Source organism: Lepisosteus oculatus, unplaced genomic scaffold (genome assembly GCF_040954835.1).
Source record: "Lepisosteus oculatus isolate fLepOcu1 unplaced genomic scaffold, fLepOcu1.hap2 HAP2_SCAFFOLD_70, whole genome shotgun sequence".
In the NCBI taxonomy this organism is placed as follows: domain Eukaryota; kingdom Metazoa; phylum Chordata; class Actinopteri; order Semionotiformes; family Lepisosteidae; genus Lepisosteus; species Lepisosteus oculatus.
The window spans coordinates 17,649-45,160 of record NW_027168257.1 but is presented as its reverse complement, the minus strand read 5'-3'; the positions used below and the strand labels follow the sequence as shown (position 1 = coordinate 45,160).

Genomic DNA, 27,512 nt, shown 5'->3' with positions numbered 1-27,512 from the left:
ATAGCCAGGCTTAGCTAAGTGCATCCCCATTTGGGAGCTGTACCTTATCAAAAGAAAACATCTTTAAATCAGTCTGCATGAATAGCTTCTCTGTTACTGCACCACAGAGATGAAGAGGGAGATGGGGCCTCATTTGGGAAAGCACAGCAACACTTAATTCTGTCTTATTAATAAGCCTCGCCGCTACAGTACGTACAGTTATAATTCAATCTGAATTAAAAACTACATGTCCCAGTTACCATGGTGGTGCTTGTGATCATTGCGTTTAACCAACGAAACAGGGCGAAAAATCAGTCACATGACTTTGTGGCTGAGTTTAGAAAGCTTAACGTATCAGCAAGACAGCAAAGACATTTTTCCAAGAAAGTTTAGCCTTTGTCACTAATGAAACCGCTAAATAAAGACATAAATATGGAAATTGACAGTTAATTGACTTTTATATTTCTAAATATCACAACATGTTCGAATCCAAGTCATTTTTAATAACAATGGGTAAACTGGGTAAACTATCACAAAGCTTTAAAAAACTTAACATTTTTATTATCAACAAATTGTAAATACGATGTTTACATTGGCATTATTAATTTTTCACTTGAGTATATGGAGGATTGTGAGAGCAGACCCCCCCTCTTAGGCTACATTTTTAATAAGAAATGGAGGCTGTATGCGTTACAATATAAACATTTACTGTCAAACTTTAAATCAACAGTTGATTTAAAGACAATCTGTCAAAGTGCAATGAAACACAATATTGTTGTTGTTGTTGTTGTTATTGTTGTTTTTATCCTGTAAAGCGTTTTGAGAAGCCACCTTTAAAGGCGCTATATAAAGGCGCTGATTCTTATGGAATGTGTTTTCTTTCTTCTTTTTTTTCAGCATAGAATAAACCTGTTACAGTACTTGATTCTTATGGATGCCCGGTTCCGCCGGGGATTCAAAATAAAACATGGAATCACGTGTCTAAGGAAATAGCATTATAACTATATCCATGCACAAACAGTAGCATGTTACATTATTAATTTGGGTGTCTCCTCTTGCCAGAAAGCGCTAAATTGCATTTTGAGTGCGGTTTTTGACTTTTTTTAAATTACAACCCATACATAAGCTGATACTGTTTAGACTTTTAATTATTTTAAACTGTATTACAGCAGCACAATGTGCTTTTTCACGAAACCTAGAGTACTGAAATGTCTTGCGTTGTACAGCTTTTCAGCTAAATATATTTATCGCTTACACCTGACACTTGATGTGCCCGACAAAAACCAGTTGAACAGCTCTGTTGGAGGTTTGCAGATCAGATCAGATTCCCTTCCCCCCACAGAAAGACAGACTTATTAGTCGCTATTCACTGCGACAGCAGCTCCAATTTCAGGCGTAAGCGATAGATCCCAGTTTAGCCGATCTTGTTACAGCATGTTCCAGTTTACTCTTATTAACCATATTAATTTTAAGTGCTTAATGCCATTTTTTGACCACGCACGAATATTCTTATGTCCATACCTTTGCAAGGGAATCAGTGTGAATTGTAATACTAATTAAATAACCGCGGGCACTTTCCACCCCCTCTGACAGCAGGAACATAACCCATTCTCAGCTCAGCAGCTCATTACAATATAGGGTGTTCAAATCTTTTGCTGCCTCAAAAAGCTTTAGAGAACTTAACATTTCTATTATCAACAAATTGTAAATACGACGTTTACATTGGCATTACTAATTTTTCACTTGAGTGTATGGAGGATTGTCAGCTGTCACTGAGAGCAGTTAATTAAATGTATTTTTTGATTCACAATCAGACAAATGCAACATAAATTATCTTTGTCTTCTAAGTATATTAATAAACTTTCAGCATAGCTTTCTCCTAGTTTAGATTAATTTTTCTTGGGATTTTGGGATCAAACGTGGAAAGATTAGATTAGTAATCGTTTTTATTTTTTAAATACATTTTAGAAAAGTGTAATCTATACTTAAAAGCTGTATAAAAGCTGTATAAAAGACACTCGATATTAATGGAGTTTAGTTGATACTTTTTAAACTTTTAATTATTTTAAATTGTATTACAGCATTGTACACATGCTTAAAAGAGAAGAAAACGCAAGCCTTCTTCAGGTGTGAGGGCATTCTGCTCAGAATGAAACACTAAAATGTAATGTAGGCTCTGAATGGGTTCAATTATGATTTGGGCTTGATTAAGGTCGCTGCCTTTCATCCAAAATCTTGCTTGAATCCTTCTAAACTAAAAATTAGACATGAGCAGGGGCTCTGGTGAAATTTCTCTTTTTTTAATTTCTCTTTTTTTCTTGGAAAAATATCTTACCCGCTGCAATCCGGGCACAGAAGGATTAAAAGAAGCCAGACAGGCAGGGGGAAGAGTGAGTTCTAGATAAAGAGGTATCCAGGTAACAGTGAAGGTAACAGCCGCAGACGTGGCCTACTTAGCCCGCCAGGGTTACCCTACTCTCCCGGAGGAGGCCCACCGGGAAATAGCGCTCCAGGCGTTCCTGGCCCCGGCGCCGACTGAGGTGCAGTGCCACGTGATGCTGGCCGCACTGGTCCCCTTGGAGCAGGCCCTGGCTCTGGCTGAGCAGACTGATGCCGTATTCGAGGAAACCGGTGGGCGCCAACGGAGGGGCGCACGGGGAATCAGATGGGGAGGAGGAGACGCCCAGCGCGACGATGCTGGGGGAGCGATGACGGCTGGTCATCTGCCACTGCTGTGGGGAGAGGGGACACATCGCAGGCAACATGAAATTGTCAGGGACATTCAGCTATATACAAAGAAGAGACAGACAAAGTAATAATTCTATATTAACGTGGCCTACATATTGACGCAATGATCAAACTAACTGACATGTTCTGATTCAGATCCCCTGCAGTTCATAATAATTAGAACAATAGCAATGCTGAGTCCTCCCCACCCTACTGAGCACAAATTCAGCTGCTCTCCAGTTCTGTTCTGCATGTTTTTTCATTGCAATTGAGCTCGGAGCTGGAGATGATCTCCATACAGTTCTGTGTTACCTAGCCCGCACTTGCGTGCTAATTTACGGGTTGTGGCAAATGCTTTTTTATAGTTCATATACATGACGGCAACCTGTTACCGAGGAACCTGAGAGGTTTAAAAGCCTCACGAGCCAGGCAGGACTCCAACCTACAATCTTCTGATTCGAAGTCAAACGCGTTATCCATTACGACACTGGCCCATGGAACATGCGCTTGCACTCTACCACAGAGAACAGAAATAGTGTTGATGTGTCGTGCTGAAATTCCGATTGATTTTGAATTCAAAGAAAAAAGGTTTTCTTCCAAAACACCATGAAATTGTCACATCTTGCAGACAATAGGTGTATTCCATGTTGAAAAGAGAAGAAAGAAAACCATGGAGCCTTTTACAGGTGTGAGGCTTCTTCAGGTGTGAGAAGACCTCACAGTCGAAATGCTGTGTTTCCGTTCTTCTCTTTTCAGCATGCAATAAACCTATTACTTGATCCTTTGCAGCCGAGGCATGCTGAAGTAGCTACCCAGCTGAACATCTAGCAGACTCTACAGTACTTCTCTCCTGTAGAAGTAAAGCAGGGCTTGCTGGGTGAGCTTTTGCTCCGGTAAATTAGGTCACGTGTCATGTTAAATCACTTCTTCTAAACACAACATTTGCTGGTGCTAGCTTTCCCCATGAAAAGAGACATTTCCCTTACAGTACATGACATATCGTTTTTATTCTATCAATAAGTATAGAAATTAAACAAAAGAAAAAATGGTGTCGCCAAAGAATGCACAGCTCTGTCGCCTTGGGGAGGTGTCAAGGGCATTGAGCTCCTTGGACATGAAAAGTGCCCGATAAATGCCATTTCTCATCATTTCTCTTGGCGTCAGTTCTGCTATTAAATGGGACGGAGGCAACGGGCTCAGAGAGCAGGTTAAGTGCACACCGAATGCAGATGTGTCTAAGTGTCTGTAAAAGCGCGGTGCTCCGCTGGTGCTGTTCCCTAGTGGCTTAAAGTGCCCGCCTAGTAAGCAGGCGATCCTGGGTCTGAATACCAGCGGTGCCTCTCTCCGTGTCTTGTTGTGCCGAATGTCTCATTTCAGACAAACATGTACAGCTTGGTTCAGTATAATGCAAGAATTCATTTCCTTTCTGGAATAACTTGTTTTTGAAGAAATCCATACAGCTTGTGAAAGATGAAATCCATTTCTTGGTTGTCAGTGGAAAAAGATTGCCGGCTGCAAGAAGCGCAAGTGATTGTTTTCTTTGACCATAAACCTGCAAATGTAGAGAGCACAAGCGGCCGTCAGTCTCTGTGGCGCAATCGGTTAGCGCATTCGGCTGTTAACCGAAAGGTTGGTGGTTCAAGGCCACCCAGGGACGCATGTCTCATTTTTTCCAATGTAAACATCATCACCGCTAAAGAAGATGGTGCAGAAAGCTCCACAGTCGAAACATTGTGCTTCTTTTCTTCTCTTTTCAGCATGGAGTAAACCTTTGCTTGATCCTTTGCAGCCTACGCATGCTGACACAGCTACCTTTCTCTTAACGCGCCTCAATCATTATTCACCAAAACCATCAGCAGAATGTGTCGCCTTCGTGGTGATGTCACTCCTCTGCTTCACAAATGTCCTTAGTGACGGACCATTCCTTTCTGCCATTTTTCCGGAGCGGTTATTGATTGCTCCATCATTTCCCTCATACTTTCCATCCCTAGATTGAAAAAAAAAACAGAAACAGGCTGACAGGACGACAATCAAATTGCAAAAACTCATCAAAGCACTCGATAGAGTATTTGAATCCACAAGTAGCTACGAGCAACTTTGTCCTGGCTTGCATGAAAGTCGGAAAATGTCAAAAAGAAAAAGATGGTGGCTTTTTCATATTCGTTCTTTTATTTTTAGTTCGTTGGCTCTTCTGTCCATTGTCCTCCTGCCTGGCTCTTGACCTGTGACTGTCTGAACGCACACAGTAAAATTTCATGTGGGGGATTTGTCCTGAGCCTCTGTGAAAGACCCACCCACCCCCATAAATAACTGCTCTAGAAATACGATTGCAAAACTAAACCACAGCTTAAAGAGGAGCTTGTCATGACCGCCAGGCAGTTAAGACCAACTCTTAAGCGATCTAATCAGCACCAGCAGTGGGTGATTATTAACAAACGCTGCCGCACGAGTTAACCCACCTGCACACACTCCACCGTGCGGTACACAGTGCTATTTTTACCATCTTTACCTGCTTCCCGCTGCTCAGTATTGAGTCTATTCCTTGAGAGCTCTACCTGGCATTTTTTCCATTACCTCGTTTATTCTGGATATTGGACTCCCCTTCTGCCTTTTTGACTTTGGACCTCGCCTCTCACCTCGGACTGTTTGCCACCAGTGTTCTCCCTGGATTACGACTTACCTTACGCCTCTTGACCACGAAACAAAGCAAAGCAGAGCAAAACAAAACGAACAAACGAAAACCCTCACGTCCCGCACTTGCATATAACGCCGTTACGTGCCCAAGCGGTATTGTACGTCATCCTAGCACTGCACCCCGGGGCGTACGGTATATGGGAACGAGCACACGCCACGAATCGTCTTGAATCACTCCCTACAGCTGTAAGGTGCCTTGAAGCGTGCACCCCCAACTTTCTTCTTTGCCCATCTGTGAAAGGTAAACTGTTGAACAAACTCTGAACCAGCTCTAAGGAAACTAATCCGATTAGACGTTACTTTGACTCATCTTTTTACGCTCAGTGCTGGATTGCTCAAACTCCAGCTAGGGTTAGGGTTAGCATTCCCACGCTACTTAGACACTTTGTTTACGCTCAGTGCTGGATTTTGGGAACTTCAGGATGAGTGGGAATTTTCTCCTATCTGTCAATTCTGTTTTGTTTTGGAGACTCTTGGCTGCCTATGTTGTACAGTGCAGCGTGAAGGAAACATTTTCCAAAACTGTGTCAGCTCAAAAGTTGTAAGAAAACCTCTCCAGCTGCTTTAACTCTCTTCATTTTTGTCATTTAATGTGACACTCGATGTATAACTGGAGCCTCACATATGCAAATGGTGAGGCTCCAGTTCGACACCCAGTTCGACACCACTTTACAGTATATGACAAAAGCATGGCAGACTGTGCCGGACCGGCAGATAACTTCCGCTTATTTTTACCATATTAAACATTGGAAATCCTCCCACTTGTATTTGTGACACTTGATTTTGGCTCCACCTAAGACACTCTTAAATCTTCAAACACTTTTCTCTTCTCCCGCAACACTCTTGTCTGTCGGCACTATGTGGCAGCGTTGCATGACAACCCCTCTCACCACGGAAAGGAACCTAACAGCTTTGGTAAGAGAGGAGAAAAGGACCTGGCCAGTACGGGGCTCGAACCCGTGACCTTGGCGTCATTAGCACCACGCTCGAACCAACTGAGCTAACCAGCCTCACAACAGTGCTCCTCTCTGTGCTGCAAAAAATCGAACTCAGGGAATTTCTTTTGTCCTCCTTTGAATAGAAAGCCTTGTAATTCAGTGTAAGGGCTTTCTCGTGCAGTTTCATGGTTCTTGTAACCCAAATCCTACACTGGCCTGAAGTGCCCCCCCATTTCACAGCATTTTTCAGCTGATTTAAAATGTACCTAAAGGAGAAGCATTATTGAAGACCATCAATTACCAAGAGCTTTTGTCAAAGGTTTTGGTGGTCATTTTGAATGACCACAGAGCGCTGTGACCTCGGTTTTACATCTCATCCAAAAGACAGCGCCCTTTTACAACACAGCATCTCCGTCACTATACTGGGGCATTGGGACCCGCACAGACCTCAGGGCGAGCGCCCCACCGCCGGCACCATTAACACCGCTTCCAGCTGGAAGCTTTGTTTTTCCCTGTAGCTCACCCTCATCCGGGTACTGACCTGGCTCACACCTGCTTAGCTTCAGTGGGTTTTTTGAGTTGCGAGTTGCAAGGGGATGCAAGTGATGGAGCCGCTCGCTGCAAAAGCCACTGCATTGGCCGGGAATCGAACCCGAGCCTCCCGCGTGGCAGGCGAGAATTCTACCACTGAACCACCAATGCTCAGTGCCTGGGCCTTCAAAAAAGACGCTTTTTTGGTGCTCTGTGCAAAACGCGTCGACATCTGCTTCCAGCTGCAAAATGCCATTCGCGGACGCTGAAGAACTTATTTCCAAGGCAGCGGGTACAAGCGATTGGGCGTTTTAAAACCACCAGGAACAGCAAAGAGGCGTGCTTCTTTGCTTGCGCCGAAACACACCGACTGGAGGCGGATAACGTAGTCGGCAGGATTCGAACCTGCGCGGGGAGACCCCAATGGCTTTCTAGTCCATCGCCTTAACCACTCTGCCACGACTACAGCAAGCCCCACCACCGCTGCGTTCTTGCTACAATCTTACCTGGATCGCGAGGCGCCGGCGGAAGCCTATTTCAAAGTCGTTCTCCGTTTCAAAAAAACATTTCCAAAATACAAGCCTTGCAGACAGACACGCCTCAGAGGACTTAAGGGTGGCTTCATGTCGGAATGATAAAGTCTCCCCGTCCGGACATGAAAATGCCACTTTGTTACACACAAAAAAAGAATCAACAACAGAGAAATGCCCACAAGCATTTGAAAAGCCGCACCACGTCGCACTTGAAATAGCTCTTACATTAGTGGTAGACGCAGGAATCGCCTTTTTATTTACGCTCTTACCCACGCGATGGAAAGCAAAACAAAGCAAAGCAGAGCAAAACAAAACGAACAAACGAAAACCCTCACGTCCCGCACTTGCATATAACACCGTTACGTGCCCAAGCGGTATTGTACGTCATCCTAGCACTGCACGCCGGGGCGTATGGTATATGGGAACGAGCACACGCCACGAATCGTCTCGAATCACTCCCTACAGCTGTAAGGCGCCTTGAAGCGTGCACCCCCAACATTCTTCTTTGCGCATCTGTGATAGGTAAACTCTTGAGCAAACTCTGAACCAGCTCTAAGGAAACTAATCCGATTAGATGTTACTTTGACTCATCATTTAAGGGACCCTTGTTAATTGGAGAAATCAATGATTTCGAATGAATTCTGTATGCGTTAAAAGACAGCTATACACAGAAAACATGCAGGACACTGCTCATGATGTTTCCCGAGCCGAAACACAGTGCGTTTTTCCAAGCCATCTGACAAAGCCCGCCCACTGAAAACTGCAGGAGATCGTGTAAAGACGTTCAAGTTTGTAACTACTGCACGCACAGGAAGCAGAATAAATTCCTCTATTCAAACTGTCAAAGGTTTGCTTTGCGAACGCTGCAGGACATCGCACAATCTCTTTTGAACAGGGACAAACGATTTCTTATGGGGCGCAGTAAGTACAGACGTTTAAAAAGCTCCACTCATGCCAATGATGCAGCATGAAGAAGCGCAACCTAAAGTTTGCATTCCTAGCACTGTTGCATTCCCCGCATCAGTAGCTAAGAGAATATAATTTACGACTCTTGTTAATGCAGTTTCAGAAACCAGACTGAAATTTCTCAAGTATATTATTTGAATCCAGATACGATTGACGTTGGGCAACAACTATTCTCTCAAAACTTTTAGATTGAAATGGGACCTTTGAGACAGGCCTGTAGTTGTTAAGAACTTGTGGATCCAAATTTGACTTCTTAAGGAGCGGTCTAAGAACCACTACCTTAAATTGATCATGTACGTTGCCTGACGCAAGCGATGCATTCATCATACTAATTATAGGTCCTGCCAGTCCTTCGAGGGAATCTTTGACTTGCTGAGTGGGGATGGGATCTAGCAAACAGGTGGTTTACTTTGTCTTACGTCTGTGTCCATGAGTCCACCATAAGAAGAAATCTGAACAGGAGTGGTGATCATGCGAGGTCACCACGGAGGAAACCACTGCTCTCCCCCCCAAAAAAACCACCACTGCCCCTCTCAAGTTTGCTAAAGACCACATGGATGTTCCACAACTCCTGGAACAATGTTCTGTGGACAGACGTGACAAAAGTTGAACTTGTTGGTAAATGTGCACAGCGTTATGTTTGGAGATAACAAAACACCGCATACCAACTCCAAAACCTCATCCCACCTGGGAAGCATGGCGGAGGCTGTACGGCTTGCAATCATCGAGGGACCGATGAATTCCGAGATGTATCAGGAAATTCTACAGCAGAATGTCAGGGTGTCTGCCTGTGATCTAAAACTCAAAAGACGCTGGGTCTTGCAACATGACAAAAACAAAGGAGTACATCAACAACAGAGTGGCTGAAACAGAAGAAATTCTGTATGTTGGGATGGCCAAGTAAGAGTCCTGACCCCAATCCCATTGAAGTGCTGTGGCGTGATCTGAAGCAGGCCATTCAGCGCAAGACATCCCAAAAATATACATGAACTGAAACAGTTTTGCATAGAGGAATAGGCCAAAATACCTCCTAACCGCTGCTCAGGTCTGACAAGCCGCTACAGAAAGTGGGGGTTGAGGTTTTTGTCATAAAGGAGGTTCCACTAGCTCCTTAATATAAGGGTTCACGTACTTTTTCCATCAATGACCTTGATTGTTTAAACCATTTGGTCAATAAAGAAACAGCAATGTCAAATGTTGGGTGTGTGTTCTTTGTTAAATCAGAATCTCTTTATTAATTATTATGACTTAGATAAAGATAAGATCACATGTTAGGAGCCATTCATGCAGAAATCCACATCATTCCGAAGGGCTGTTTACAAAAGTTTTTCTCCCAACTGTATGTGAGAGAAAAGCAGAGACGCTCACTGAGTAAGGTGGAGTTGTAGCTTTGCAAACCACAAAGACATTTGTACTCTCAAAAGGGGACAGGAGCACCCCAGATGGGACTCGAACCCACAATCCCTGGCTTAGGAGGCCAGTGCCTTATCCATTAGGCCACTGGGGCACACTGGGTTGGGTCGATCACGCTGATGAAGAGCCAGTTTTTTTTTCCTTTGCTTTTTCAAAGGGATCCCCAAAATTAGGAAAGTTAGGCAGCAGAAGGTTTACTGTGACCTGAGAAGGACCGGCATCCAATCACGGTGGTACACACACACGCTCTCACTCATCTGAGCTACACGGCTACCAAGATGATCTCAGGTGCGCCGAGCTGGTACGGAACATATTGAACTGATCGACGGCGAATTGTCTCTCAGACAGGCTTTTCACCTCTGAGCTCCCTGACTGACAGTGATCAGTTAGGCAGTAAAACAGTCAGCTGCTTCTAAGCCTTAAACAGCTGCATCTCGGCGCTTCCACGGAGAGATGATTTGAAAGCCGAACATCGCCCATTGGGAACACCTTACTATCACTAGTTTAAGAGACTTTTAAGGTCTTGCAGAGGTGCCTGTCTAATAGCATGCGCTTTGCAAGCTATAGGTGTTTAGGCTGAGGCAGAATGCCTGTTAACAAAATGTTTTTCTAAAGGGGCCTCGCACTCTTTTCCAAGCAATGGTCACCATCCCCACAATGTAGTCATGTCCTAGGACGTCACCTGTTAGTCTCCATTTGTCTGCCACCAACATTTTAGGTTACGGGGTCACAACCGCACCCCGGAGAGCATAGGAGCCGTTGGCGTTCTGGCTGTGCAGATTGGGCTGAAGGTGGGGCGCTTGAATCTCGCTGTTGGAGGCCGTCTGAAACTGACCCAAGCCTTTCCCTTGAATTAAATGTAAATAAGAAATGAACCCCAGATGCACATGGAATCAATCACGTGTTTCCTTTGAGCCGTTTCAAAGACTGCTCCAGAGTTTACCTTGCACAGATGCGCAAAGATTAATGATGGGGGTGCACGCTTCCAGGCGCCTTACAACTGTAGGGACTGATTAGAGACAATTCGTAGCGTGTACTCATTTCTCTCTATTCCCCGTGTTGCAGTGGTAGGATGACATAAATTCCTGCTTCGACACGTAACGGCATTATAATCAAGTGCAGGAGCTGAGGGCTTTAGTTTTGTTTCGTTTTCCATGGCGTTCGTAAGCGCGCAAATCAAAGGCAATTCCTGCGTCTAACACGAATGTAAATGCTTTTGAAAGTGCAGTGTGGTGCAGCTTGTAAAAACCATTTGTGGTTTGTTGATGTTTTTTCTGTCTGCCAAAGTTGCATTTTGACATCCGGACTGGGGGACTTTATCATTTGAACGTGAAGCCAGCCTTAAACCCTCTGAGGCGTGTCTGTCTGCCGGCACGAATCTTGTGAAAGGTATTTTTTTTTAACGGAGAGCGACTTTAAAAAGGTTTCCGCAGCCACCTCGCACTCCGTGTTAGATTATAGGAGGAATGCGGCGACAGCGAGCTCGCTTTTGTCGTGGCCGAGTGGTTAAGTGCGTTGGGGATTCCCCGCGCAGGTTCGGAACTTGCCGACTCCGGCGTCTGCCGCACGTCGCCTTGTGCCTGCGCGGCAAAGGCGAAGTGCCGTTTCTCCTTTCCTGGTACTATAAAAACGCTAAATCGCTTGGACCCGCTGCCATTGAAAGCAATTCTTCAGATAACCACACATTTTGCGTTCGCACCTCTGGTGCTCTACTTATGCCTTTGCAAACCTAATGAATAAAGCTGAAAGAACCGACACGATATGTAGGTGCTCGTAAACCACGCAGTAAAGAACTGTTAACAGCAAGGGTTTCAGTGGGTTAACTGAGGAGAAGGCGTGATCGCTAATTGTTGACTTTTTATTTGGTGTTAGAAACACTCTTACTGTGCATGACGTGCAACAAATGTAGCCACAGAAATTGCATCACGCTTTCATGTATGCTATCGCAGACACCAACGTTGCCTAGATAGAAAACCGAAATAGCCGTGGGTTTGCTTGCTGGTCTGAAGGATCTCTCTTCGAATCTCTATCATTTGTCAATGAAAGTAAAAGGCGCTGCAATCTCATACGTTCAGAATCAAACCCGCAGCTGTTGTTCGACTTTATTTCTTGACTAATTACAACTGAGTGTCGCATGAGCAGTTACGTAAACTTGTCTGGTATATTTGAACACAAATGCCGTTCTTCAATTAAAACTAACAGTACATTGTCAGGGACATTCAGTTCTATACAAACAAGAGACAGACAAGAGAATATTTCTACCGTTCATGTGGACTACGTGTTGACTTACTGATCGGAATAATTGAAAGGTTCGGGCTCATAGCCGATGCAGTGCGTGCTAATTAGAACAGCAACGCTGAGCTCTCAGCACCGTACTGAGCCCAGGTGTTTTTCTAAAGCTGTCAGGTGCAGTTCATTTACATGAAGGAAATCTCTTACTGGGTACGATTACAATGCAGTAAGTAGCACAGACTGCTTAGGGAGTAGCCCGATGCGTTTAAAAACAACCCGAGCCAGATAGGAGTCGAACCTGCAATCTCCTGATCCGTAGTCAGACGCGTTATCCATTGCGCCACTGGCCCTGGTGTGACACTGCAGGACTGTAACCCAGTGAGATCAGCACTGCAACTAGTAAAATATTACCCCCGGTCCATTCTTTTCCAAAAGTGAGAAACACCTGTTTTCTACATTTTGTCTGTTTTAAAACCATATCTCTTTAAACCAAACCAAGAGTTTGTCTTTTGCACTGATATTCTGATTCATTTCGATTTCAAAGAAAAAAAAAAACATTATCTTCCAAAGCATCATAAAATTGTCCCTTCTTCCAGACTCTACTTCTCTCTTGTAGTAGTACAGCAGACCTTTCCAAGTGAGCAGATCACAGAGTCCGAAATGAGCTTCCTCCATCAAGCAAAGTACCTGAACATGACTCTGTCTTCATAAAAGCGCCCCTGTAATAAAGAAATTAAATCCGAAATCAAGAGGGCAGTTTCCTACTGAAGTTCAAGAAATCATCAATTTTAACCTAGCAACACATTAAAGGCTGCATCTATACAAGTACGATTCTAGAAATGCTCACCAGATTACGTTTTAAGAAAGAACTGCGCCTCAGGTTCCGCCGAGATCTTAACTCGGATGGCAGGATTCAGAGTCCGGAGTGTGGACTGATGGCGCACGGAGGGTCCATATACTGTGGATCCCTCAGTGATCTTCCGCGTATTCAAACCGCCAGCGTGTGACTCCCCTGTCACCGTCCTCTCTCCTCTGTGCAGCCGGGCCCGATTCACGGTAAAGTGAAAAAAATATGCCCTCAACGTGAGATTTACTCTGGAGTGAGGATAGATGTTACCTTTTTATCATTGAACAGGATGTATGTGATGTGGCGACTAGGTTCAATTTTGTATCCTGTTTAAAAGATTAAGGACTGGGGTGAGCGTGATTTACCACCCTTTCAGCTAAGAACCCGACGTGCGCACCGTTTAAGCTGCATAGACTCGGTCGTTTAACTCTTCTCCATTAGCAGGGTTAAGGTTAAAGAAAAAAAACATTGCTGACTTCTTTTTTTTTTGCCAGCTGCTAGCGCTGATTAGCAAGGTTTGTATTTCATGTTTTGCAAGTTGCATCCATTTTAAGAAAAACAAGTCATGTTAAAGACAGGAAATGAATACTTGTGTTTAATTAAGTCTAGCGGTTGTCCGCTGGGATTCAGACCCAGGGTCTCCTGTTCACTAGACAGGCGCTTTAACCAACTAAGCCACGGCGCCCCGGGAGTGCTGTCCTTTTGCAGCCACTTGGACACACCACTCAGACACATCTGCATTCGGTGTGTGCTCCGCCTGCTCGCTGAGCAAGTTGCCACCTTTACATACAATAGCAACATCGACACCAAGAGAAAGGATGACAAATGGCTTTTATCTGGAACTTTTCATGTCCAAGGAGCTCAATGTGCTTTCTGTGTACAACAGGGACACTGAACTCCACACTGGCCACTGAACCACAGCAGTGGCTTGCTGGCTTGACATCTCCCAAGGAAAATGTTGAAATCGCATGTGGAACAGGAAAATGACCCTCGAGTACGAGGGAAAAAAAAGAAAAAGATCATCTGGAGCGCGCCAACTCAGTTGGGACAGTCCAGTTCTGTTGACGAGGTGGCTGAGTGGTTAAGGCGATGGCTTGTTAATCCATTGTGCTCTGCATGTATGGGTTCGAATCCCACTCTCGTCGGTTTCCATGTCTGACATGTGTGCCCGTTCGACGTTGGCCCTCCTGTCGTTTGCTCCAGAACTAGAGCCATGCAGTTTCTAGCGGTGGCTGAACATGGTATAGTAGGCTAACATCGGTATCGAGCAGTGACAGTAACAGTATTTACGTGCCGCTGCTGCCAAGTGGCTCTGGGTTGAGACCGCGTTTTCACTTACTTGCAATGCAAACGGAGAAAGCGATTTTTGACAGTCTCTTGAGAGACTGCGCTAGGTGTTTAGGGATAGACTTTGTCAGTTCCCCCTGGGATGATGGCCTCTCAAATAGTTTGTGATTCCTCTAGACGTTTATACAGTAGAAGCCTGCTTCGTGGCTTAAATCCAAGCTAAGGAAACGAGTTAGAGGTCTGATGCAGAACTGCGAATTCAATGAACGGGAACACTACAGTACATTGCACTGTATGTGTGAGGAAAACTGCCCCCTTCTGTCCCTTGTCGACCGAACAGAGGACTGTAAAGGATACCGCCAAGAAACTTTAGGATGCTGGTTGGAATACAGCTCCAAAGAAGCCCCTTTGGGTGTTATGTCATCAAAAAGTAAGAACAGCGAATCTCCCTTTGATCAAAAGCGCAACAGAACTGTTTTCCGTGGAGCAGCTTTCAGACCCGTAGACCTGTTTTATTTGTAGGGCAGGGCGCATTCCCAAACGCGAATCTCCTGTTTTAGAAATGCTTTGGGCGGCGTGAAGTGAAAATAAGAAATGGGCTCCAGATGCACATGGAAGCAATCAAGTGTTTCATCCGAGCTGTTTCAACGACTGCTCAAGAGCTTTCCTTTCACAGAGGCGCAACGATTAATGATGGGGGTGCACCCTTCAATGCGCCTTCCCAGTGGGCATTGATTCGTCGAATATACGAATATTTATAAAAAATACGGCTATACGTATATATACGTCGCCTCAACGTATAATCAACGTCGAATTGCAACCGTAAAATCGACGACATGAATAAACGCATATATAACATCGAAAACACATCTAACACAGTGCCTGAGGCTTTTTACTGTATGTATCGTGTGTGCCGCAACTAGGAGTATACGGCACTCTGCACAGTGTACGAAGTAAATTATTTTCGCAGTAATTAATTTATTATATTTACTATATTTATTATACACGTGTAAATTAATTACTGCGAAAATAATTTACTTCGTACACTGTGCAGAGATTCTAGACGAATTGCAGACCACATTTAGACGTCTAAGGTATGCGTTTAATAGATGCAGCCATTCAAAATGCGCGGTAAAAACCCGCGGTACAGTAACCTACCCACAAGCCACCGCGGGGCACCGGAGGGTACCGCAGGACAAGTGATTGGCTGGCCAAAATGACCGACAGGGGCACTCGTGGTGCATTGGTTGGTAGTGCAAAGATTTAATCATTTAATGTCTTTGCTGTCCACATTTTAATCCGCTTAGTTTTGAATATTTATATGGATTTTACCACTAAAGGGAAATTTTAGTAGCTGAGCATAAAAAGAAGAGGAGCATAACGCATCTGAAGGTCATAAACGATATTAATTTAGGAACATAAACATTACTGTATGTATGTAAACTGTACTGTGTATGGCTGGTCTTGGTAGTTTAAAGAAAAAATACACACCAGTCTTCCATTTCTCCCTAAACATTTTAAGCATGAAAGTTTTATGAAACGGTACCCAAATATGCGATTGCTGTATAGAATGAATTTTAATTAAAAAAAATTATTTAACACGAACATTAAGCTGTTTACATCTTCCGCCTGAGAACAGTCACCCGTTGCTACCCAACGCAGAATGGTGATTGGCTGACACCATCTGACACCCCTCTGATTGGAGAAAAAAGACGTGCTGGTGTGCTATACCAGGAAGAGGATTTCTTTCAATTCTAAACGTGTATTTTAAAAGTTTAAGAAGTAAAAACCTTACAGCGTACACAGATTTTTAAACTGATCAGGATCGTTATCTTTGTCTCATGCATAATAATGTTCACCGCTCTGTCCAGCAAATTAATAATAAACTTTATTTTATATAGCTTTTTAAACGAATAAGTAATTAGATTGCTCATAAACCTAATCACTTGCTTTTTCTTTTTATTTAGGCGCAGATTTCAACTATAGATCGTATTATTAATAACCATAATAACAACCAACCAACAAAAACAACCATATAAACATAATACCAACCAAAAACATAGATAACAACCACAATACAAAATCAAATAATCAAACCATTTTACTCTCGCAAAGTCCTCCAATTATCATAATCCCGCCCCTTATGCAAAACCAAACCTTCCTCCCATCCCAGTTTATCCTGTTTATCATAAACAAAATCAACCTCAATTTTCAACATAAAGCATTACACAAAATCAATACCTCAACACTCCATACTCAACAACGATAATTCACAAACAGCCAGAAAATGTAACTACACATTCCCAAACAGACCTAATTTCCATAGCCCCGCCCCTTATGCAAAACCAACATCCCTCCCCTGTTCTCTCTCTCCCCTGGCGGTTGTAATTGTTTTTATTTTCAAGTAAATTTTAGCAAAGTCATGTATTTTAAAAATCTTAAGATTTTTATATTTATGTCTTTATTTAGTGGTTTCATTAGTGACAAAGGCTAAACTTTCTTGGAAAAATGTCTTTTATGTAAACCATGTTTGCTATTAATTCATTCAGGGCTAAAATATGTTCATTGTCTTCTAATGAAAGAAGGGTTCCTTTCGCCGTAGTCGGGAGCCTAGCCTTTAACTAGTAAGTACTGTATTTACTGGGTTTTTGAGGGGGGGTGTCTTTCGCTGGAAATCTCGCCTCCTACTTTGAAAATACCCGTGAAACCGTTTCAATTCGTCACAGCCAGCACTCCTGCAGAGAGGGGGGTTGTACTTGCAGTGTATACAGTACACGCGTTATGCTCTTCGTTAATGTAAATAATTACTGCGAAAATAATTTACTTCGTACACAGTGCAGAGATTCTAGACGAATTGCAGACCACATTTAGACGTCTAAGGTATGCGTTTAATAGACGAATATTATACGTCTTTTGCCCACTGTGCTGCCCTCTTGATTTCGGATTTAATTTCTTTATTACAGGGGCTCTTTTATGAAGACAGCGTCATGTTCAGGTACTTTGCTTGATGGAGGAAGCTCATTTCGGACTCTGTGATCTGCTCACCTGGAAAGGTCTGCTGTACTACTACAAGAGAGAAGTAGAGTCTGGAAGAAGGGACAATTTTATGATGCTTTGGAAGATAATGTTTTAAAACAGACAAAATGTAGAAAACAGGTGTTTCTCACTTTTGGAAAAGAATGGACCGGGGGTAATATTTTACTAGTTGCAGTGCTGATCTCACTGGGTTACAGTCCTGCAGTATCACACTGGATAACGCGTCTGACTAGGGATCAGGAGATTGTAGGTTCGACTCCTGCCTGGCTCGGGTTGTTTTTAAATGCATCGGGCTACTCCCTAAGTAGTCTGTGCTACTTACTGCATTGTAATAGTACCCAGTAAGAGATTTCCTTCATGTAAATGAACTGCACCTGACAGCTTTAGAAAAACACCTGGGCTCAGTACGGTGCTGAGAGCTCAGCTTTGCTGTTCTAATTAGCATGCACTGCATCGGCTATGAACCCGAACTTTTCAATTATTCCGATCAGTAAGTCAACACGTAGTCCACATGAAAGGTAGAAATATTATCTTGTCTGTCTCTTGTTTGTATAGAACTGAATGTCCCTGACAATGTACTGTTAGTTTTAATTGAAGAACGGCATTTTTGTTCAAATATACCAGACAAGTTTACGTAACTGCTCATGCGACACTCAGTTGTAATTAGTCAAGAAATAAAGTCGAACAACAGCTGCGGGTTTCATTCTGAACGTATGAAATTGCAGCGCCTTTTACTTCCATTGACAAATGATAGAGATTCGAAGAGAGATCCTTCAGACCAGCAAGCAAACCCACGGCTATTTCGGTTTTCTATCTAGGCAACGTTGGTGTCTGCGATAGCATACATGAAAGCGTGATGCAATTTCTGTGGCTACATTTGTTGCACGTCATGCACAGTAAGAGTGTTTCTAACACCAAATACAAAGTCAACAATTAGCGATCACGCCTTCTCCTCAGTTAACCCACTGAAACCTTTGCTGTTAACAGTTCTTTACTGCGTGCTTTACGAGCACCTACATATTGTGTCGGTTCTTTCAGCTTTATTCATTAGGTTTTCAAAGGCATAAGTAGAGCACCAGAGGTGCGAACGCAAAATGTGTGGTTATCTGAAGAATTTATTTCCACGACAGCAGAGCCAAGCGATTTAGCGTTCTTATAGTACCAGGAAAGGAGAAGCAGCACTTCGTCTTTGCCGCGCAGGCACAAGGCGACATGCGGCAGACGCCGTAGTCGGCAGGATTCAAATCTGCGCAGGGAGTCCCCAATTGATTTTGAATCCATCGCCTTAATCACTCGGCCACGACTACAGCGAGCTCGCCGCCGCCGCATTCCTCCTATAATCTAACACGGAGTGCGAGGTGGCTACGGAAACTTTTTCAAAGTCGCTCTCAGTTAAAAAAAAAAACCTTTCACAAAATACGTGCCGGCAGACAGACACGCCTCAGAGGGTTTAAGGCTGGCTTCACGTTCAAATGATAAAGTCTCCCCGTCTGGATGTCAAAATGCAACTTTGGCAGACAGAAAAACATCAACAAACCACAAATGTGGACAAGGATTTTACAAGCTGCACCACACTGCACTTTCAAAAGCATTTACATTCGTGTTAGACGCAGGAATTGCCTTTGATTTGCGTGCTTACGAACGCCATGGAAAACGAAACAAAACAAAAGCCCTCAGCTCCTGCACTTGATTATAATGCCATTACGTGTCGAAGCAGTAATTTACGTAATTTACTGCCTGAAAAAAAAACAGTAAAATGTTTGAGTGCCTATAGAGTTTCTATTTTTATTTTCTTGAGAAAAGTTGATACCATTTCCTGGACACCCTGTCCCCCATCAGTGCGCGGTGCCCGGGGAAAAATCTGTAGGGGGGCGTCTGAAATTCTGAGGGGGGGGGGTGATATTTCGGTTGAAACGGAGCTGTAGGGTGCAGCTACCCAAATGAAATCTCGCAGCTATGCCATTGATTAGTGCTTCATGATAGAAGATAACGACTAGCAATCTGGTATTTGCGATGAAGTTCAGTTTCACATTTTTCGTCACTCTCACGGTTTGTATTGCCTGGAGCGAAAAGTACCATAAGCGTTCATTTTTGCAGCTACATGGACGTTCTGAATCGTTAAGAAAAAAATGTTGTAAAACCAACAGAAAGCACAGACTGCTATAACTAGTCCTAGTTATATAAAGATTTTAAGTATAATGATAAACTACTGCAAGGAATCGGTCCACCTGAGCAAACAGGATCGTAATGTTGACACTCAATAACGACACTGATATGTGCAGTTCCTGGACGGATAGCCCTCCTGCCCATCAAACAGACTGAGTGACTGTTCGTGTCATTTAGTGTTGTCTGACCATTGACCAAGTACAACTATTTTTTTAGGGCGCAAATTAAGTTAGGTAAATCTTTTTGCCCAAAACTGAAGGGGCAACACTCCTCCCTCCCCCCGTGATGCCAGGCCTGTCCCCATCCTATTCCATAATGTCATTATATATAATACCATACAACAGTACGATCCTTACTAACTGCATGCGTTAAAATTGCACATCAGCACATAGCAGGGGGCACATAGCCGTGATGTATTATCAATGTTAAATTTCAACCATAATATCGACAACATTAATAAACGCATACGTTGAGAAAATATCGAACCCAGCATATTTTCCGGTTATATACCACAATGCATTGCTAGTATTCGTTGGTCACCATTTTGGACACGTTTTTCAAACGTAGAAGTATATCCGCAAATATCTCAGCAATCCTCTTTTGACGAGTAAGTATGAACAATAATAATACTATCTGAATACACACAGATCTTTCTTAATATTATTTTGATTAAAATAGTACGTGAATAAGCAAAAAATGGCACATAAAAATAGTGTGAATGGGGAAGATGGCACAAAATCGTTTTGCCATTTCTCTATTCTTATTCTATGTTGTACTTTCAAACTTTAGGTACTCTTTAATTAGGACAGACTTTATTGCTCAACTGCTATGATGCAAGCCAAATTTTATACATTTATTTCAGCTTTGAGCTTTCAGCTTTGACCAACCTTGAACTCACCGGCCGTGGTTAACGCGTGTTGGATTTTAACGGGCTCTGTGTGTTCGATGTACATAAGCCACTGAATGCTGGGTGTAGAAAATCGTTTTTGCTGGTGGTGGTAATTGTCATGGGGTAGCAACGCTATCGTCTCTTCCTGTAAAAACATAAGTCTGAACATGGCCATGCAGACACTAGCGATGGTCACAAACTGAAAGGGGTCGATGCACACAACGCAGGCGGCCCCTGACTCAGTCACGCGTGTCTGTCTGGTCATATTCATGACCTCGTCCCAAAACCTGACACAGCCTTCTCTTAGAATTGCCACATCCAACTGGCAGTAACGTTTCAACTCTCTCTGTAAGTTAAACACACTTCCCTTGCATTCTTCATACCAAACCAAAAACTCGGCTTTCTCCCTCGGCAGCATGTAGTTAACGCCGTAAAGTTCTGGCGGCGGCATCGGGCTGACATAATTTTGGTTTTCTGAAGTGTTCATCAAGTGTGGAAAATGACCCTTACCCCCGGGGAACCCCATGGCGGCCGACAGTTTGCTTAATTTCATAGGTAGAAAGTTTAAAGAATCGATAAATCTGATGTTCAGAGCTTTTACGGTCATACACATTATCTTACCACCCTGATTAATTAGTTCAACGTCCATCTTTTCATCTTACAACTGTCTGATTACTAGGTAATTGTCATATCCCTTGCCATTGTGCGATATGAATGTATGGTTTTTGAAACGTCTATCGATAAATTTACACACAAAATCCTTTAGACAAGTTTCACCATAAAATTCCCAGCTTCGTTTATTGTTAATATGAAGGGCATGGATGTAATTTGGTATGTGTGTCCCCGTTTCTTGCATGCATTCAAAGTAAAAAAAAATGTACTTGTTTGAAATTTTGGGGTTGTCCAAAGGCAGTATGTAGCACAAATGTGTGTCAGGGGTGTCGATCACGTTGTTACAATGCGAGCACAGTTTCTCTTTACATTTGTGACTAGAGAGGTTATAAACCTCACATTTCTCACAAAAGACCCTGCGCTCACACTTACTAACACCCGTCGCTGCATTCCGAAAGTGTCTCGCCAAACATTGAGAGCTACGACAAAAGACCTTACAGGCCGGGCAATTCTGAATTTCTGCATCAATTTCGCAACACTGGGGATCTAAACAGGTTTTACAAGCTTTAACACAGGCGTGTGCGTTCTTGTGGCTATACGCCGCATGGTAGTTAGTGCAAAAATATGCCGCCCCCACAAAAGCTTTAATATTTAAAACCCCATAAAAATGCTCTTCATGCAGTAGAACAAAAAGTATTTTAGAATTAGGTGGTGTGGGCCCCGTTGTAAAATATTTTCAATCACCCTGGTCGTGGTACAAAATTTTAATGACCACCTTTAAATGTTTTTCAAAAGCGGTAATGTCTGACAAACTCATTTTCTGATTCTCTGAAAAACCCAACTCTTTGTGCATTCGTTTAGCGCCCTGTAACATTTCCCCATTGGTACAACCTTCATTCAACAAACCGTACACACTCCTGGTGAAACACAGATTACCGCCCGTGTAATGTAAGTCGATAAGGTGCGCTTTTTTCTGAGCAATTACCCAGAACGGATTTAAATCTTCGACGGGCACCCCCCTGCATATTCCTAACTATCGTCACCACTAATCGGAGGCTGTCATCGGTGAGAATTTCTGTGTGGCTCTGTAAGAGGTCTGAGATGTGGCTTAAAAAATCAGCAGCATTTAATTCTCCGGGTTGTCTCCTGCGTGAGAACAAGGGTTTGTTAAAACCACCCGCAGTCAAACGCAGCTGTACAAAATCATTCGCCCCGATGTTTGGAGAAAGTTCATCCAATATTCTCTGGACTGCACCATGCACATGTTTAGTCATTTATCCCGGTGGGTCTTCGCCAGTGCACCATGAAATAGCATTATCAGGTAACGAAATCCAGAGGTTAGATCAGCATCTTCTTTAGAAAAAACGTCTAAGAGTCTAGCGGCGTAAACCTGGATCGGTTTTGGAAACACTGAATGTACACTTGCTAAAGCGGCTCTTAGATTCTCTAAACCCCGCTTTTTATCCACCTCATTAGTGCCCACCTTTGATACTAACTGTGCAATATACCGCACTGAGTCTCCCACATCACCAAACACCAAGTCTTTAGGCGTGTTATTATTTCTCTCCGAAGGCTTGACACGTTTGGTTTTGGTCAGTGTCTTAACAGCCGTCTCCGATGCAGTCACCACCTTAGGGTCCGACGTTTCCACCACACTTTTTTCACCGCTCGTCGATACAGCTGCTGTGTGAAAAACGCCACATATGTGGCACATCCTTACACAAAGAGCTGCGGGTGAATGGAACAAGTTACCCGGACATGTTGTTACACCGGTTTCCTTTAAGACTGTGGTGGTGCTACTGGTATGGCGGCATGGTTAACGGCATACAGACCCCTGGCACAGACCACTTGTGTCAGGGGTCTGTATGCCGTTCCCAAAATCCACCTGCTGGATTTTGGCAACTTCAGGACGAGTGGGAATTTTCTCCTATCTGTCAATTCTGTTTTGTTTTGGAGACTCTTGGCTGCCTATGTTGAACAGTGCAGCGTGAAGGAAACATTTTCCAAAACTGTGTCAACTCAAAAGTTGTAAGAAAACCTCTCCAGCTGCTTTAACTCTCTTCATTTTTGTCATTTAATGTGACACTCGATGTATAACTGGAGCCTCACATATGCAAATGGTGAGGCTCCAGATCGACACCCAGTTCGACACCACTTTACAGTATATGACAAAAGCATGGCAGACTGTGCCGGACCGGCAGATAACTTCTGCTTATTTTTACCATATTAAACATTGGAAATCCAACCACTTGCATTTGTGACACTTGATTTTGGCTCCACCTAAGACACTCTTAAATCTTCAAACACTTTTCTCTTCTCCCGCAACACTCTTGTCTGTCGGCACTATGTGGCTGCGTTGCATGACAACCCATCTCACCACGGAAAGGAACCTAACAGCTTTGGTAAGAGAGGAGAAAAGGACCTGGCCTGTACGGGGCTCAAACCCGTGACCTTGGCGTTATTAGCACCACGCTCTAACCAGCTGAGCTAACCGGCCTCATGACATCAATCCTCTCTGTGCTGCAAAAAATCGATCTCAGGGAATTTCTTTTGCCCTCCTTTGAATAGAAAGCCGTGTAATTCAGTGTATGGGCTTTCTCGTGCAGTTTCATGGTTCTTGTAACCCAAATCCTACACTGGCCTGAAGTGCCCCCCCATTTCACAGCATTTTTCAGCTGATTTAAAATGTACCTAAAGGAGAAGCATTATTGAAGACCATCAATTACCAAGAGCTTTTGTCAAAGGTTTTGGTGGTCATTTTTAATGACCACAGAGCGCTGTGACCTCGGTTTTACATCTCATCCAAAAGACAGCGCCCTTTTACAACACAGCATCTCCGTCACTATACTGGGGCATTAGGACCCGCACAGACCTCAGGGTGAGTGCCCCCCCGCCGACACCATTAACACCGCTTCCAGCTGGAAGCTTTGTTTTTCCCTTTAGCTCACCCTCATTCGGGTACTGACCTGGCTCGCACCTACTTAGCTTCAGTGGGTTTGCAGTTGCGAGTTGCAAGGGGATGCAAGTGATGGAGCTGCTCGCTGCAAAAGCCACTGCATTGACCGGGAATCGAACCCGAGCCTCCCACGTGGCAGGCATGAAGTCTACCACTGAACCACCAATGCTCAGTGCCTGAGCCTTCAAAAAAGACGGTTTTTTGGTGCTCTGTGCAAAACGCGTCGACATCTGCTTCCAGCTGCAAAATGTCATTCGCGGACGCTGAAGAACTTATTTCCAAGGCAGCGGGTTTAAGCGATTGGGCGTTTTAAAACCACCAGGAACAGCAAGGAGGCGCGCTTCTTTGCTTGCGCCGGAACACACCGACTGGAGGCGGACAACGTAGTCGGCAGGATTCGAACCTGCGCGGGGAGACCCCAATGGATTTCTAGTCCATCGCCTTAACCACTCGGCCACGACTACAGCAAGCCCCACCGCCGCTGCGTTCTTGCTACAATCTTACCTGGATCGCGAGCCGCCGGCGGAAGCCTATTTCAAAGTCGTTCTCCGTTTCAAAAAAACATTTCCAAAATACAAGCCTTGCAGACAGACACGCCTCAGAGGACTTAAGGGTGGCTTCATGTCGGAATGATAAAGTCTCCCCGTCCGGACATGAAAATGCCACTTTGTTACACACAAAAAAAGAATCAACAACAGAGAAATGCCCGCAAGCATTTGAAAAGCCGCACCACTCCGCACTTGAAATAGCTCTTACATTAGTGGTAGACGCAGGAATCGCCTTTTTATTTACGCTCTTACCAACGCGATGGAAAGCAAAACAAAGCAAAGCAGAGCAAAACAAAACGAACAAACGAAAACCCTCACGTCCCGAACTTGCATATAACGCCGTTACGTGCCCAAGCGGTATTGTACGTCATCCTAGCACTGCACCCCGAGGCGTACGGTATATGGGAACGAGCACACGCCACGAATCGTCTCGAATCGCTCCCTACAGCTGTAAGGCGCCTTAAAGCATGCACCCCCAATATTCTTCTTTGCGCATCTGTGAAAGGTAAACTCTTGAGCAAACTCTGAACCAGCTCTAAGGAAACTAATCCGATTAGACGTTACTTTGACTCATCCTTTAAGGGACCCTTGTTAATTGGAGAAATCAATGATTTCGAATGAATTCTGTATGCGTTAAAAGACAGCTATACACAGAAAACATGCAGGACACTGCTCATGATGTTTCCCGAGCCGAAACACAGTGCGTTTTTCCAAGCCATTTGACAAAGCCCGCCCACTGAAAACTGCAGCAGATCGTGTAAAGGCGTTCAACTTTGTAACTACTGCACGCACAGGAAGCAGAATAAATTCCTCTTTTCAAACTGTCAAAGGTTTGCTGCAGGACATCGCACAATCTCTTTTGAATGGGGACAAACGATTTCTTATGGGGCGCAGTAAGTACAGACGTTTATAAAGCTCCACTCATGCCGACGATGCAGCATGAAGAAGTGCAACCTAACGTTTGACAGACAAAAGCCGGGCGCCGCCACGAGCAATATGAAATCAAACTGACAGCACACGGCGTTTCGCGCTGACTCAAAAGTGATCTCGACAGACGATGTTCTCTGCATAAAGCTGAAAGAGCTAAAGAGCGTTTCTGTTGAGACGTAACCCAGTGGGCAAAAGACGTATAATATACGTCTAATAAACGCATATCTTAGACGTCTAAATGTGGTCTACAATTCGTCTAGAATGAAATTCTAATATACGTCTAAAGTTAAACGTCAATTATACGTCTATATTTAGACGTTCATTATACATAAATGGTTGGAGTTCTATTATACGGATAAATTTAGAGGACTATTATACATATATGGTTGGAGTTCCGGATTACTTTAGAGGTCTATTATACGTATATGGTTAGAGGTCTATTATACGTATAACTTTAGAGGTCTATTATACGTATATGGTTAGAGGTCTATTATACGGATAACATTAGAGGTCTATTATACGTATATGGGTAGAGGTCTATTATACATCAAAGATAGATTTTATAGGTGTAGAAACAAGTAAAACAAGCCAATGATTAGGTTTAGAAATGTATTCTGAAAATACACATTCACACCTGAAACATATGTATTTCAAATTATACATTGTATACAATCAATCAACAATCAACATATGGGCAATAATCATAAAAACACAACTAGTCTTAAACTTCAGCTACAAATTCTGGTAACATGGCAATATACAGTATAGTAATGACAAACACAAAACTAATTACATTAACACACTAACTCAAAACCACATTTTGATTCAAATATACATTTTAAAATGTACAACTTCTATATTTCCAAGAAAAAAAAATATTACAATGGAAGTTAAGACGATTTTTGTCCACTGTTTGCAAACCCTGTCTAATTGTCCTAACAGTTAGAACCAAAAACCTATTATTTTCAGAGTCCAGATCTCCTGGCCCCCTGCCTTGCATATGCATTCTTCAAGTAACACATTGCGTGCTCCTTTATTTCTTTTTCTGTTGATGTAGGGTGGGACTTCAGCACCGCAGCTAGGAGAAAATTATATAATATTACTTCCCAAATAAATGATGATTAATATCTTCTTTAGTATAATCTAAAAAATGAACGGTTTACTAAGCTCAAAGCTGAAATAAATGTATAAAATTTGGCTTGCATCATAGCAGTTGAGCAATAAAGTCTGTCCTAATTAAAGAGTACCCAAAGTTTGAAAGTACAACATAGAATAAGAATAAGAGAAACGGCAAAACGATTTTGTGTCATCTTCCCCATTCACACTATTTTATGTGCCATTTTTTTGCTTATTCACATACTATTTTAATCAAAATAATATTAAGAAAGATCTGTATGTATTCAGATAGTATTATTATTGTTCATACTTACTCGTCAAAAGAGGATATCTGAGATATTTGCGGATATACTTCTACGTTTGAAAAACGTGTCCAAAATGGTGACCAACGAATACTAGCAATGCATTGTGGTATATAACCGGAAAATATGCTGGGTTCGTATAATCAACGTCGAATTGCAACCGTAAAATCGACGACATGAATAAACGCATATATAACGTCGAAAACACATCTAACACAGTGCCTGAGGCTTTTTACTGTATGTATCGTGTGTGCCGCAACTAGGAGTATACGGCACTCTGCACAGTGTACGAAGTAAATTATTTTCGCAGTAATTAATTTATTATATTTACTATATTTATTATACACGTGTAAATTAATTGCTGCGAAAATAATTTACTTCGTACACTGTGCAGAGTGCCGTATACTCCTAGTTGCGGCACACACGATACATACAGTAAAAAGCCTCAGGCACTGTGTTAGATGTGTTTTCGACGTTATATATGCGTTTGTTAATGTCGTCAATTTTACGGTTGCAATTCGACGTTGAGGCGACGTATATATACGTATAGCCGTACGTTCGCCGTAAATATACGTATATTCGACGAATCAATGCCCACTGGGAACAAGCTCGCTTCTTTCTACCATGATGTCACCATGACCAAATCTGTCTTTAAACACCTTGCTCAGTCTCTAACGAGACTGTCAAAAATTGCTTTCGCCGATTGTATTGCAAACCGGCGGAAGCGGGGTATTGGGAAAAGTTTTCAACTAGCAATAATCACGCCTCGGCTAACCCTCACAGGCTACGATACTGCCACTGCGCAAAGCT

At 43.2% G+C, this 27,512-nt stretch overlaps 7 non-coding genes across 7 annotated transcripts; 1 reads left to right on the top strand and 6 right to left on the bottom strand.

Moving 5' to 3' along the window:
* The first annotated feature begins 4,289 nt into the window (after nucleotides 1-4,289).
* Nucleotides 4,290-4,363, top strand: trnan-guu (transfer RNA asparagine (anticodon GUU)). The gene has a single exon. It is a non-coding gene; the product is annotated as a tRNA-Asn (tRNA).
* Nucleotides 4,364-6,336: 1,973 nt separating this feature from the next.
* Nucleotides 6,337-6,410, bottom strand: trnai-aau (transfer RNA isoleucine (anticodon AAU)). Its single transcript has one exon. It is a non-coding gene; the product is annotated as a tRNA-Ile (tRNA).
* Nucleotides 6,411-6,969: 559 nt separating this feature from the next.
* On the bottom strand, nucleotides 6,970-7,040 carry trnag-gcc (transfer RNA glycine (anticodon GCC)). The gene has a single exon. It is a non-coding gene; the product is annotated as a tRNA-Gly (tRNA).
* Nucleotides 7,041-9,802: 2,762 nt separating this feature from the next.
* Nucleotides 9,803-9,875, bottom strand: trnar-ccu (transfer RNA arginine (anticodon CCU)). The gene has a single exon. It is a non-coding gene; the product is annotated as a tRNA-Arg (tRNA).
* A 13,398-nt stretch (nucleotides 9,876-23,273) lies between these two features.
* trnai-aau (transfer RNA isoleucine (anticodon AAU)) lies at nucleotides 23,274-23,347 on the bottom strand. Its single transcript has one exon. It is a non-coding gene; the product is annotated as a tRNA-Ile (tRNA).
* Nucleotides 23,348-24,188: 841 nt separating this feature from the next.
* trnas-aga (transfer RNA serine (anticodon AGA)) lies at nucleotides 24,189-24,270 on the bottom strand. The gene has a single exon. It is a non-coding gene; the product is annotated as a tRNA-Ser (tRNA).
* A 3,100-nt stretch (nucleotides 24,271-27,370) lies between these two features.
* Nucleotides 27,371-27,512, bottom strand: LOC138233666 (U4 spliceosomal RNA). The gene has a single exon (XR_011187596.1). It is a non-coding gene; the product is annotated as a U4 spliceosomal RNA (small nuclear RNA).